Source organism: Nicotiana sylvestris, chromosome 3 (assembly GCF_000393655.2).
Source record: "Nicotiana sylvestris chromosome 3, ASM39365v2, whole genome shotgun sequence".
Classification (NCBI taxonomy): domain Eukaryota; kingdom Viridiplantae; phylum Streptophyta; class Magnoliopsida; order Solanales; family Solanaceae; genus Nicotiana; species Nicotiana sylvestris.
In genome coordinates this window covers 186,001,350-186,015,362 of record NC_091059.1, presented here as the reverse complement: position 1 = coordinate 186,015,362, position 14,013 = coordinate 186,001,350, and the positions used below count along the sequence as shown (strand labels likewise).

General features: G+C 42.4%; 2 non-coding genes across 2 annotated transcripts; both read right to left on the bottom strand.

Moving 5' to 3' along the window:
* Nucleotides 1–7,859: 7,859 nt before the first annotated feature.
* Nucleotides 7,860–7,934, bottom strand: TRNAP-UGG (transfer RNA proline (anticodon UGG)). Its single transcript has one exon. It is a non-coding gene; the product is annotated as a tRNA-Pro (tRNA).
* A 259-nt stretch (nucleotides 7,935–8,193) lies between these two features.
* TRNAF-GAA (transfer RNA phenylalanine (anticodon GAA)) lies at nucleotides 8,194–8,267 on the bottom strand. Its single transcript has one exon. It is a non-coding gene; the product is annotated as a tRNA-Phe (tRNA).
* Nucleotides 8,268–14,013: the final 5,746 nt, after the last annotated feature.

Below are 14,013 nucleotides of genomic sequence, written 5' to 3'. Positions count from 1 at the left end.
TTTAAAAGCAGTAGACAGGAATAACATAAGTCTAATTACATAGCATATTGAACGATATCAGAAGTGGAGACATACCAGTTAAGAGATAGCAATATGAAAGTGAAGAAAATAGTATCCAAGAGCCTAGCATTGGCCTTCAGCCGGCTAGACAGTGCAACAATCACAAGTAATAGAAAGAATTACAATGGAGAGTGTAGTGAATAAGAGCAAGAATATGTGTGTGTTTCTGTCTTTCTCAGTGTGTGCATGTATAGGTGTCTGAGTCTGTGTTCGTGTGTTTGAAAGAAATCAGAATGGAGTTTATATAGCATTCAGCAGAGAAGACAATTAAGGTAAGAAAATTAGAGTTCACAAATAAGGCAAGCAAATACAATCAGCCCGTTAATTTGGGCTAAACTTGATCAAATAATTCCACAGAATCCGAAAAATACCCCCCCTCTAAATTTGGGAGAATCAATTAACAACTCAGTTTGGGATTCAAATAAGGGCAAGAAATAAATCATAAGTCGGTTAGAGTAAATCAAAGCCTAGAAATCAGGCTAATAAACTAATTAAGGCAAGTAATCCATTAGGCATCACAAATAAGGAAAATAGGTGAAAATCACGGGGAAGTACTAATTTCAACAGAAAAATATAATTTGAATCCTAATAAAATTAGTCAGTCTCTTTTAATTGACAGAGATGAAAAATAACGGGCAAATATTGAAATAATCAGTGAAATACGTAGAAACCCTAGGGTTTAGAACATAGTCATGAGAATCAGTCGGACAAGTAAAGAAAATTAGGGTTAAACACTTAAAAAAATTAATATTTTTTCAGAAACTTAAAGGGATGAAACCCTAGCTTTAGAGAAGACAAAAATCGATTAATAATAAGAAAACACAGAAAGTTTTGAAAGAGAAATAACAAATAAACTTAAAATTATCTCAGATCTATAAGGATCTGAACGGATTCGAGTAGAAAGAGACTAGGGTTTTAAAAGAATGACAGAGATGAAAGAAAATCTGGTTTGGAACCATAGATTCGAGCCATAAACACGAAGATAATAGTACTTACAGACGGAGATGACCATAGGTCGGTTCATAAAAAGGCTTTGAACAAATCTGAGTTGAGTCTCTTCGAGATTCCTTCATATAACAATAAAATTGAATAATTAGAAGAGGTAAGAGGTCGACAGGGGCCTAAAATCACAGAGGAACACCATGGAATGGGTAGTTTTTCGGTGATGACGGCTAGGGTTAGGGGAGCGTCTGAGAGAGAAGAGAGGAGGAAAGGGAAACAGAGGCGGCGAAATTAGAAAAAAAAAGGTAGGGTTTAAGGGTATTAGGGGGTAATTAAAAATGGTAAGTGATCCTTGACCGTTGATCTTTTGAGATCAACAGCTAGAATTTGATCTGATGATGGGGGGATAGAAATTGGGCTTGGGTATTTTAATTGGGCTGGGGGTAATGTTTTGGCTAGGTCTGAAGTTAAAACAAAAATCAAAAGGGCTATTTGTTAAATACTCAATTAATTCGATAAAATATTTTAAAAATAATTAATAATTCATTAAAAATTATTTTCATGTATAAAAAATGATTTAAAATAATAAATTAATATTATAAAAATTATAAAAAGCTATTTTCTGGTGAAATAAAGTAATAATGCATACATAGGCTATTATTGCAAAGTTATTGCAATTATAACCCAAAAATGTAAATGTGGCTATTCATGAAATAATTAAAGCTTGTTACAAATATAAATGATAAAATTAAACCATAAAATTATTATAAAATCATTTCTGATGCAATTAGTAATTATTTATATAATACAAATTCCGAGATAAATTAATAAAAATCATTAGAAAATGCAAAAATTATGAAAAAATATCAATTGATGCTCATGTACTATTTTGAAGATAGATATGCATTTTGAAAATAATATAGAGAAAAATTGGGTATCAACAGTAATCTTAATGCGTTCTTAATAGATTAATTTCATAGGAATATATGCGTTAATCTATTTTGAATAGGTGAGTAGTACTTCGGGAGAAGGCTACGCGAGCAATTGTTCGATTAATTAGAAACCATGAGTGAATTGTATGAAAGGGAGAGTTAACTAGAACACAATAGTATTGGTGAATCGATCACAACCCTGGAATATTTGTCTTTGTTGCTTGATAATTTAGTTATTACTTAGAATTATTGTTTAGTATAACTACACTCTTGAACTCGAATTGGCTCAACTGAATAACAAACTTGGTGAATTTAGTGGGTAGTTGATATAAGTATCTGTGGGTTCGACACTCGACTTATCATTTTATTACTTGTACGACCACGTATACGTGTGTGTGCATTTGAGAGCCACAAGTTTTTGACGCGGGGACTTGAATATTAACTACTTTCTAGTTTTTGCTTTTCATTTTTATTTCGTCAAGTCTAACTTTACTTTATTGTTGCTCTGATCTCAGGAACTTTGATTGAATACGTAGGGTCAGAAGCCAGGACAGACTTCAAGGCTTTAACCCCGAACCTGAGAGAACATTTCATAGGAGGTTGAGGGAGGTAAGGGAAACAAACAATCTCCTAGCACTTGTTCAATTTACTATGAACATGGCAGAGGAGCAACATATGGCTGTTCAAGAGGTGGCGATGCCCAGCATTGTAGAAAGGGGTAAACTCGGACTCAGATAGGATAGGATTGTGCGCGCCGGGCCCTTCGGGTCTCATATTTTGGCCGAGTTTACCATAGCAGGCGAGTCTTATGTCGGTCATATAGAACACCAACACATAGAAAAAGGGCTGAAGAAATCAGTCCATGACTTGACATCGGTAGAATGCTACCTCCAATTCCCTGTATGTTCGATAGAGCCAAAGATTCCCCCCACTGATCAGAGTACGCCGATTACCCCCCGAACCGTACAAGATAGTTACCACCTATCATACGACTTTCTAACTTAACTTCTTTTTCTGGTCGTTCTGCTCTATCGATCGATGGTAGTATAAGAGATCTGTAACCCCCCCCCCCGAAATATTTTACATAATGATTCTTGCTTCCTACCCATAGTTAGCATGTATCTCCCCTGGTCATACTTTAGTATCACATCGTAGACCCCCACCCCAACGCTATCTTCCTTATCAGTGAACCAGAACATAGTGCATAGGTACTTTTCGATGCAGTGGGGACGAGATGACGTGACATACTACGATCACGTACAGAAGTGTTGTCCTTCGTCTCGGCAATATGGAACCTCTTAACAGCTCCCGTTCTTTTATGGGGTCCTATCGGGATAGGTAGGTCCAAGCCTTTCCCCTCCCCCTCCCTCCATAAGACCCTCTTTCTCTTTCCCTCTCGGGAAAGAAGATAAGAAAGGATTCATTTTTTTCTTTCATGTGAACGACCCTATCTTGTATCAAAAGGTTTTTCGTGCTATACACCACGTTGATAAAGACCAACCTCCTATATACCGTACTCTTTTTGTACCTCGAAAGGGGGGTCCCCCTTATGATGCTACGGACGGCTGTCCGAAGTGCAAGGGGTAAACTCGGACTCGGATAAGATAGGATTGTGCGCGCCGGGCCCTTTGGGTCTCATATTTTGGCTGAGTTTACCGTACCTCCATCCCCTATGTTAGGCGGTTGTAATATTTTGTTATGTTCTACCGCTGTTACGCCAGAATAAAAGGTTCCACACGAGCTCCCGTTCTGCGGCGTGGTGGCAGGACCGCTAGGGGAGTGGCTCCGGGTATAGATAGGGTTAAATTTGCAGGGGTCATGCAAATACATAGGCCCCTTCCCTTCTCTTTTGGATGAATGGGGTGGTTTAGAAGGCGCTTTCCGATCTACGGTCCCTCGGAGCGAAGGGTTAGGCAGGTAGTATGGGCCCTCTGACTTCCAGCTATGTGCTGTGCGGCTCCCGCGAAGCGAATGAAGGGAAGCTCTTCGAGCTTCCGGGTGAGCTTACGCTTACTCTCAGCCTCTTTGATTGGTAGGCGGGCGGGCTAAGCCCCCTACTTAAGATTCAATTCATAAGGCTAATTTTATGTTGTCGTGAGGCTTTGGTTAGGCCGACTACTATAGGCTAGCTACTTCTAGCTTCTATACTGGCCCTTCCACTTTGGTGTAGTTTTAGTTTGTATTGGTACTGAATGAACATATCAAACAAAGGCGAGCAGTATAAGCCCTTCTCCGGCCTGGGAAAAGCAGCGAACTCTAGAAGCTAGGGCTTTGTTCACCTTTGGACACGAACACTATTCCGTTCTCAGCGGAAACCCGCCTTAGAGATTGAACGGCAATAAGATAAGTCAACGTTCAATCTAAGACAGCGCTGAGCGCTGATAGCTTGTAGTGAACAGCCCCATTATGAAACCAACCGAAAGCAGCCTTTGGTACTTAAGTAGTTAAGGTTTGGAACCCTTGCAACTATGATAGAAAGCCGTTTGCTTGTTGCCAAACCCTTCGCCTTTCTTTTGAATCAAAGTAGGTCGCGACTGTTGTATTTTAGTCGGTCGGGTGAAGCGGTAGCTTCGTGCTCCGCTTCTCTCGCGCTTGCTTGCGTGAAGGCTTAGAGCCCTTTTCGCTAGGTCCAAAAGCTTCCCAAAAGATCTGATCCAACAGAAATCCCGCATTGAGCGTAGCTGATATGCGGCTACGGCTAGCCGATCATATCATTCCATAAAAAAAATCTATATGTATAGAGAGATCCCCTAGATATACAGATAGAATAGATGTTCATGGATAGACAGACATTCCATTGATTCTTTGTTTTTAAGGAAGGGGAGTCGCTTGCTTGTTTGGTGTGTTTGGAACCGGGTTGTTTAAAGCTACCCTTTCTTGAAGAAAGAGAACCTGGGCCCAGGTCTTGGTGTATTTTGACATGATTCTCAATACGCTATCTAAACTAGGAAAGTCAGTAAGGAAAGGTGGGACAAAGAAAGCTCTACTTCGGGTAGCTGGGTGCATCAACCTCTTTCTTTCACAGGAGAGGGGACAATACTTAAGGAGCTTGGGCTACTCAACCGATAGGAATAGGGGCTTGTTTCCACAACTGAAAGAGAATCTGAAGCAGGATCGGAAACAGAATAAGATTGAGGAGCGGGGTAAAACCATTCTCAGAAGGAGCAGGTTTAGCGGTCAGTAAGAAACTCCTCAATCAAGATGAATGAGACCTTTCATGGAAGTCTTAGTTGGACTCTACACCGCTACGCACCTTACGTCGATCTAGATGATAACAAGGCCTTTCTTCCTCATGAAGAAGGAGTAGAGACCTAGCTTTCATCTGTCTGTTAAAATGTAATGCTATACCTTTTGTCCTTGAGAATCGGCTGGGTATAGCGGGAAAGAGTTTGACGATCTAGTTACATATCACATAAGATGGGTACTCCCGATATTGTCTTGGGAATTTTAAGTATATATAGTAGCGTACTGGACTCCATCTACATAAGTAGAAGCATTCAAGAATCACTTGACAGTTCTTATTTCAATTTTCCGACTCTCATCTTGTTAACTGACTTAACCGCAATACTTATCCAAAGACAGGACAAGTTGAAAGAGCTTCGGTAGTTACACTTTCTGTCTCGCGTAAGAAAGAGAGTTTAGAGTGCCATACAAAGAACCTTAGATAAGGGGATTCCTCCCATTGACTGAAGTTCAGAGTCAACCTTCCACACAAGGCAATCTTCTGATAGAGGGGAAGAGGCAGAGCACAACCGCTTCTGTGGCACAAGATGCGCTGGTATTGCAAAGGCAGGAATGAGTTCACAACGTTCGAATAAGCTACTCGACCGACTAAAGCTAAAAGGAGAAAGGGAGATGACTCTAGTTGTTGAGTACCCTGAGGAAGGTACCAGATCGACTACTAGCAGATAGTGGGGCGATTGGTAGTTCGGGCAGTGGAAGGGCTTGGAAGGCAGCTGTAAGGGATTGAAAGCGCGTAGTCCCTCGATTCAGGGATCGGTAGCGTCTTCCTCGGTCGGTAGGTGGGCATGAATGGAGCTTCCAGGAGTTAGTGCATTGGATTCCTGGGCAACTGCATCTAGTAGAGCTGACTGAAGACCAAAGCAATCTCCTTTCTAGTCTAGTCTAGGCTTCTAGCCTTGGAAATGAGTCCTTAAACTCCCCTAGCTGCATTAGCGGTCTTAGCACTTTCCCTCTTTTTTCGGACGAGTCAAGCAAGTCCAGGAAGAGTGAATCGTCGAATAGGGGGAAGTAATATCACGGCAAAAGCCTTTTGGGTCGGAAGAGCAAGCTTCTTCTTTTCGATCTGGTAGGAGGGGAAGGAGGACAGAGCTTTCGATTAAGCATTTGTGTGGGTCTAGCTCTGCTTTCTAAGGGCTTCTTTTCTTAGCTTCACCGGCTGGAAAGATAATTCATGTGCATCAACAAAGGTCTAACAGTTTCATTGTAGGCACATCTTTCTCTTAGTGAAAGTCACGTTCACACAGCCCTATGCCCCCTTGTGGTATTCATCCGGATTTCTCTATCCCATGCCGGTTTGTTCACAAATCTCGGATATTACGTTTTTGCATGAATTCGACCTTTTCGGGGTTGAAGGCATAAGCGCAACTATTAAATAAAATCCGCATCTGCTATTGACTCGTTCCGCTTGAGGTTTGTCGAAGATAAGTATCAAGTCCACTATGGCTGAACTAGACTAGATTTCGAGGATGAGTAGTGGATAAAAAGTCATTCCGAGGTATACTCACAAACTCTTTCACGAGCTGGACGCAAACCATCATCTCTGGGAGCAAAAGACAGGCCCAAAGAATAACATTTCATTTTGATCGTGACAAAAAAAGAAAGAAGAGAGGGAACTTGGAGTTGGCGCCCACATAACGGATTGCTTTCTTACCAAGCCATCCTGGCTTTCACTCCTCCAGTTAGATTATTCTGCTTTGTCTCACCCAGGCGGCCTACCTGCTTTCCTTTCGTTCAGCTGCCCTCAACCGCGCCATAGGGACTTCTCAGTGCAAATCCAATTCATTATCATCCACCGAGTATTCTATTTATATAGGCTAAGTTTTGGCCATGTGTTTGTATATCGCGAGACAGTAGATTAAAAAATTAGAGTTCTCTCTGGTCCTTTACTAATACATTCCCGCCTTGTTGGTCAAGTTCACTTCGTTTCTCATCCAAAAAGTCACAAAAGGCTTCTTGGGGGGTGTAGGCGGCATTTTCGGCCAAGGCAGGATGTGAAGTAAGTATTTGTTGAAAAAGAGAATAGCATGAATGCTTTTTCTCACGGATCCGAAGATCCCTATTCTCGAACTCGATCAATTGGTTATATTCCTTTTGCGAGGAACAATTGTTGAGTGAATGTTTTACTTCTGCCCAATAGACCCCCTATCCTTATCCATCAAAAAAATGCTATTGGTATTTTCCATTGCCAATATCCTATTTATCATCGATGACTCCAAGGCTATATTGTGAGTCGGGGGCCAAGGCTCCGACAGGACCTGGAGCCCGAATAAATCTTCCGATGAGGAGTTTGAAGGGCCCGGAAGAGGAAGTCCTTGCCCTCCCCCCACACTCAAAACCAAAACAAAAGAGAAAAGATCAGCCAAAAGAACATCTAAGCGAGAAAGTAAGTAGATCCGGAGAAAATAGAAAAAGAAAGAGATGAAAAATATTAGGAATAAAAGAATCACACTCCTTTTTCTTTTTGTTGAACGAGAAACTAGAGTCAGACTTAGTAAAAGTAAGAAGAAAAGAAGGATCAATTCTGGGGTGGTGCTTCTATCTGATCCTAGAAAACGTACGAAACAACCTGCTACGGAACTACCGATAAGGGGCAAAAACACTTTACTTAGTCGAGGCATCATGTCTTTACTTTATGCTTTGCGCTGTTTGCCTTACTGTCCGACCACGGAGAAGGCTACCACATCAAGGTGACAGGATTCGAACCTATGGCCCTCTGTACCCAAAACAGATGCGCTGACCAGACTGCGCTACACCTCGTCTCACCACCCCGAAGCATATAGATCCACCCGATCGATGAACACTCAAACCGAACTCGCCCATCCTTTTGGGCACAGGGATGCGAGAACCAATCCGAGTAATCAACCGCTTTTTTTTGAATCTGCCTCAAGCAAGCCACCCCAACCCTACCGCCAAAAAGCCGTCCGTATAGTGCAGGAGCGCTCACATTTTATTGCTTACTCTTTCACTTTCATTTCTAAATCCGGCTCGCTCCCGGCTACGGTTTGGACCTTTCGCCTGCTTAGAAGTGGATTCGAACCACTGACACAAGGATTTTCAGTCCTTTGCTCTAACCAGCTGAGCTACCTGAACCACTTTCCTAAAGTCTGTTTTCTTCATCGAATAGCGCCCTACCTTACCACTTGACTAGTAAGGGAAAAGCCCTTTACTAAACTAAGAAAATAGAATAGATAGGCTTTTTTCGCTTGTTCGTCAAGCTTTCGAGCAGCTCTTTCAACTGCCGCCTAATCCCCCAACATGCTCAAGAACCGAGAGCCGTCCAGGGACTGGACGGCCGGAGGGAGCTTGCTTATAGAAAGAAGATAGGCCGGTCAAAGAAAAACAAGGTGCAACGGGCTCTCCGCTCCTAGTCACTAAGAAGTGCTATTCTGTCCTCCGGGGGACTGGACTCCACCAAGAGGTTCTTTCTCTCACGTAATTTCGCCCGCCCCTTTCATTTCCGTACCGGAGGAAATGGGATTCGAACCCATGATACAATCTTCTTGTATGTCGATTTAGCAAACCAATGCCTTAAGCCACTCAGCCATACCTCCAAGTTGTTGATCGGAATAGAATTGGATGTGCCGGGTTTGGTTGCTTGCCCGAAGGAAGGGCTATCTGATCCGATCAACTACGTAAGCCGTAGCGCGCTAGCGCGCGTACTCTTCCTCTATGAGCGAGACTCTATCCAGATCTATGGATCTCATCTCCCCAGCATCAAAGCGAGACTCCATCCAAATCTGCCACTCCTTGGGCGAGGCCTTCTGTTCTATGAACACCCCACCACTGAATGATTCACTTTCAAGTTCTCGCCTCCGACCCGGGAGAACACAGGGTCAAGCCAAGCCCTGACCCGCCTAAATGGAATTCATATCTCCTTCGTCTGGTCGAGAAGGGAGGGGAACTGGACTCTGCCTCTTCTATTACATTTACATTACATTACGGAGAAGTCCATTCTCGTCATGATCGATCCACGTCCTAGCGTAGTGCCCGGCTTGCTTAGCAACCAAAGCTAGCTTACTAAGGTAGTTTACTTTTTCATTTTGAAAAAAGAAGGCGAAGGCATTTTTCCTTGATTGCACGAGCTAGCCAGCAAGCCAGCAAACCCCCCCTTACTCACCTCAACATCTATAAAAAGAGCTCTTTCTCCTTTTCATAATAATAAGGTAAGCATCCAGCTCTCGATCCAGAGCTACTGCTTCAAGAATCAACTGAGCTCAGGAAGTCAGGTTAAGACGTCGACTTTGACAGGGGAGATGAAAAAGAATTCCTGTCTTTAGAAGTAAATCCCACTAAACTAGACTTGTACGCTTGACATGAAAAGTAGAGGCAAGCGGAGTCAAAGGCCGAGCCTCAACCAGCAAAGGGGGACAGCCATGCCAATCCAAGCACAGTAAAAGTGTGCCCACTCTACCCTTCTTTCTTTACCCTAGACTTCGTTCTTCAAGGAGACCCATGTGCATTTCCTCTGTTCTGTGCTCGCTACGCCCTTGTGCCTTTAGTTGAAGTATAGGTCGTCGATTCAATCTATCTTGATGGGATTTTTCTAGTAGGTAGCGAGAAGACTAGTAGTATCGACAAGAGGCTACATCAATAGCTGAAACCTTTTTTCGGGTAGGGTAGGTTTGGAGTCAGAAGTCCTATTATTCCCAACCAAATAAGCACTTTTGAAAAGTTCACATTCCCACGGTCAAAACAAGACTTACGGATAACAATCAGACCTTACCAGGGACAGGGACTAGACTATAGGGCCTAATTAAAAATTCAGGCTTGCTTTTTCAGTTCACATCTATGAGAGAGGATTCCTCTATCTCTTGCTCGCTTCGATCGGACTCTGACAGCTTAGAGAAGAATGATGGGTCGCTAACGAGGCCCCTAAATGACCGCTCAGAAGGCCTACCTATTTTTTTTCCAATCTGTCACTTGCTCGTCCCTCTCTCATGAAAATGGTCTCTCCTCTCCCGGCGGCTTAGACTCATATCTATAGTCAGTTTCTAAGATGATTCCCATTCAAGCATTCTCATTCAATGTCAATGCTGCCTTTTTTTTTTAATTCCTTTCTTTCTACTAGTTCTTACATAAGCAATTTACAGGAAGTAAACGAAGTCTTTCCTTCCGAAATCCACTCCTGGAGTCACGTCTTTCAGTACTGGGACTGAAGTAAAGTACTTTAGAGCTGCTCTTTGCCCAAAGCCCTCCTTCTGACTTAGTTAGAAATACCAACTCTAAATAGCTTTAGCATTTCTTGTGTTGAAAAGGTATTTATAGATTCTAGAGTTCAAGGGAAGGTTTGGAACCCTAGTAGCAGAATGGAATCAGTTTACCGGGCTGACTTCCATGCCAACATGAGTAGTTTAACTCCTCACTACCTCGTAAGGGCGTTGAGAATTATTTTTGCTTTTTTTGCTAAAACCTTTTTCAAAAGTATTCAAAGAGCCTTTGCATAGTTTACGAATTCTGCTTAGTAGGGACCTAAACACAGGAATTTTTTTTCTCAGAGTCAGACCACGTCTTATGACGAAAGGGGGAGAAAGAACGGATCACCTGTCGATCTATGATCAAAGAAAACTATACCTGAAGAATGGGATACAGATTGACAAGCACAAAGAGGTAGGCTTGGCTATTAATCTACGCTCATTGATGAGACGACGACAACATAATAGCTCATGACATGCTACAGAACCTCCACCGTGCCGGGGGAAGGGGACCAAACAGGGCATAGCTAGCGGCATAGGAGCCGACTCGGCATCAGCGGCTTCGTGCCGCACTGGAGTAATCCAATATGTGGTTCCGCACGTTCCACCACTTCTCCGTTCATTTCCAATATTGATCGTGAAACACCATGAGCAGCAGGATGCTGAGGTCCGAAATTCGAAGTGAAATTTTTGATTTGCCTGTTCTTAGTCGTCATGGGAAAGAAATACAGAAATAAGAAAGAGATTATTCCCTTAGAGCTTGTCCAATACCACCAGTACCAGAAATGCATCTCCTTCGCCCGCGCGAGAGACTTCTATGCCAGCCGGGAATAACGGCTCTGTTATGAAAGAAAGCGGCAGACAGACTAATTTGGCCGGTATTCCCTAATGAGTAGCTTTAGGAGATAAAGGTCCCCCTTATATTCTCCACCCATCTGCGGAGGGTTTCCGTATCCGTCTCCGCGGAGATCGTAAGATCGTAAGACATTATCGCCTTCGCTAGTGGGGCATTGGTCATAGCCGAAATTCGTCGAAGGGATAAAACAAAAATAAAGAAGAGAAAGAAAGGGAAGTTTTTTCTTTCTTTCAATCCAAATAAGAGAACAAAGAAACCACTCAAAAATGAAAGTTAGATAAAGAAGTCTTAGTAAGAACTAGCACTAGACTTCTTCCCCCCTTTCTTTTCTACTTTTTCTCTCTCCTTTTGTTTGTGCTTCCACCCGGGCTTTTCATTCTGTTTTATAGAGACCCGGGGAAATTCTATATAATAATAAATGTAGAAAGGTGAGGGTGAGGTACTTTCCCCGGCATACGGAAAGAAAATCCAGGACGACGGCTTTCAAAAGACGAGTAAGGGACGGGGAGAGGGAGGCTCTCGAAACCAAACGAGACTAGAAAGAACATGGGAATTAGCACCATTCATATGAGTGCTTTTGTCTCTTCGAGACAACAAAAGGACAGCCCTCTCTATATCTCGGTCTCGGTTTAGCATCATATATCGCTCTGGAGAGCATTTTTCTTGGTTGTAGTGCGGATGTTGGAGCAGCTCCTCTATGCTGTGGGTGTGGAGGGGGGGGCTGTCGCCGCCTGATAGAGGCAGAAGCGGGGGCCACCGGAGCTATCTGCGTCGAGTGTTTCGATTGAAAGAGGAAGGGAGACAACTCAAATGCCAGCACAGAAATAGAAAGAGTCGTGCTTCAAAGTGGAATTCTTCTAAGATCCATTGCTCGATTTTGCTGCATGCTCTGCTCCCAAAATGCGGAGAGACTTGCGAAAGCAGATCCGGGTTGGTTGGTCCGGAAAGTCATGGGAGAGGCAGGCTAAGTAAAATAATATACTGGTGCTATTGATTATAGAATCTTATGAATCAAGCACGGCACACTTTCTATATCTCCTCCGTCTACAAGGTAAACAGCTTAGCTTAGAGCACAGCGTGTTCGCCACCACACTGGCTGGCTGGTGCATTGGCCTTACCGTAAGAAGTCCGAGAGCGATATATCTCGTGACACGCTCCGCGTGGCATTTTTTTTTCACGAAAACTACTCCAAAAGAAATCAAAAATAAAACAAATTTCATCTGTGTACAATTTTGAGAATTTGCGTGACATTTTGGTAATTATTTTGTCCGTAAATGTTTACCCTTGTTATAGTTAATTGAAAAATACAAAAATACATGTTGCATGCATATTTAGGATTTAATCATGCATTTAGGAATTAATTAAACCATCATTTAGCTCTAAAAGGAAAATCAAAAAATATAAAAATATATATACCTTTTTATTCTATTTGTTGTCTTTGAGTGATTTTATTTTAAGGTTTTAATTTGTGTGTTAATTGTTGTAAGTGTTAATTAATATTTGTGTAGTTTTATTTTTGATTTTACAATTTAATTAGGAATTGTGTTTAAATTAGAAAATTAAAAGAAGAAAAAGAAGTTAAAAAAAATGAAAATTCGGATTGGGCCAAACAAATCAGGCCCAAATCGATACGTAGACCAAGTCCAAACTCCCTTGTGCCCGGTCCATTTCCACGGTCACTGAAACGACGTCGTTTCAACGGCAATCAATCATAGCCATTGACCCTCCATGAATCCAACGGCTCAAAATCCATCTCCTTTACCCATCCCTGTACCCGACCTGTTGCCCGGTTCGAACTGACCCCCTACTTAAACCAAACGATGCCGTATTGGTTAACTCCCTTAATCCTGGCCATTGATCTTGATTGATCTAACGGCCGGGATTCAATCCCCTTCGTGGAATATATTCCCAAATCTCTACCCAGCCCCCCCAAACTAAACCCCCATTTCATCATCGTCTCTCTCAGAGACGAGCCTAACCAGCAAACCCTAGCCGCCGCCATTGAACCCCTGAGCTCAAAACACGGTGGCAACGATGACGGTGATCGCCAAATTAACACCCTAGGACCATCTAGCCACCCTGAATCCAAATCCACAAACCGTGTGGCTCGAATCAGCCCCTAGCTTCTCGAATCTTCATTTGAAGATTCGATCTAAACCTCAACCTGCACCAACTGACCCCAAATTCACACCAGTTAATGCCCCGACCTCCCTCGTGACCAAACCAAGCCTGGTTTGGTTCAAATCTAACCAGAAAAGCTCGAACCCTTAATCCGAGCCCCAAGAACCCTAGAACTCAAATCCATGGGGGTCTATCCAAATCAACAAAGGATTGGGGTCTAATAGACCTTAATTGAGGTGTTGTCAGTTGAGAACACTTCAATTAAAGTCCGTTCGACCTCAAATGATCGAGTCTGGTTCAAGCCTGGGTCGTTTTGTTTTTGAGCTTCCAAGATAAGTTTCTCTTTCCCTTATGTTCTTGTTTGAATTCTATTTGTGTTTGTTAGCATGTCTAGTTAATTTGTTGATTTTTCTGTTATTTTCTTTCAATTCTCTCCATTTTCATAAGACTTTTTATTTGGTCAACTCTTCTTCTGACCATTGTTAAATACGTGTGGTATGATACGTATTCGATTTGATTAATATCGTCAAGGGGTTAATTCATGTAGGTTCCTTGTTTTGTGCAAAGCCGCTGAAATCATTTGGTGGCCTGTTTAGTCTTATTTGTTTATCGATTAATTGTTATATGTTATAGCTAGTATAGTTGATTGCGTAAGTGTCATCGATTG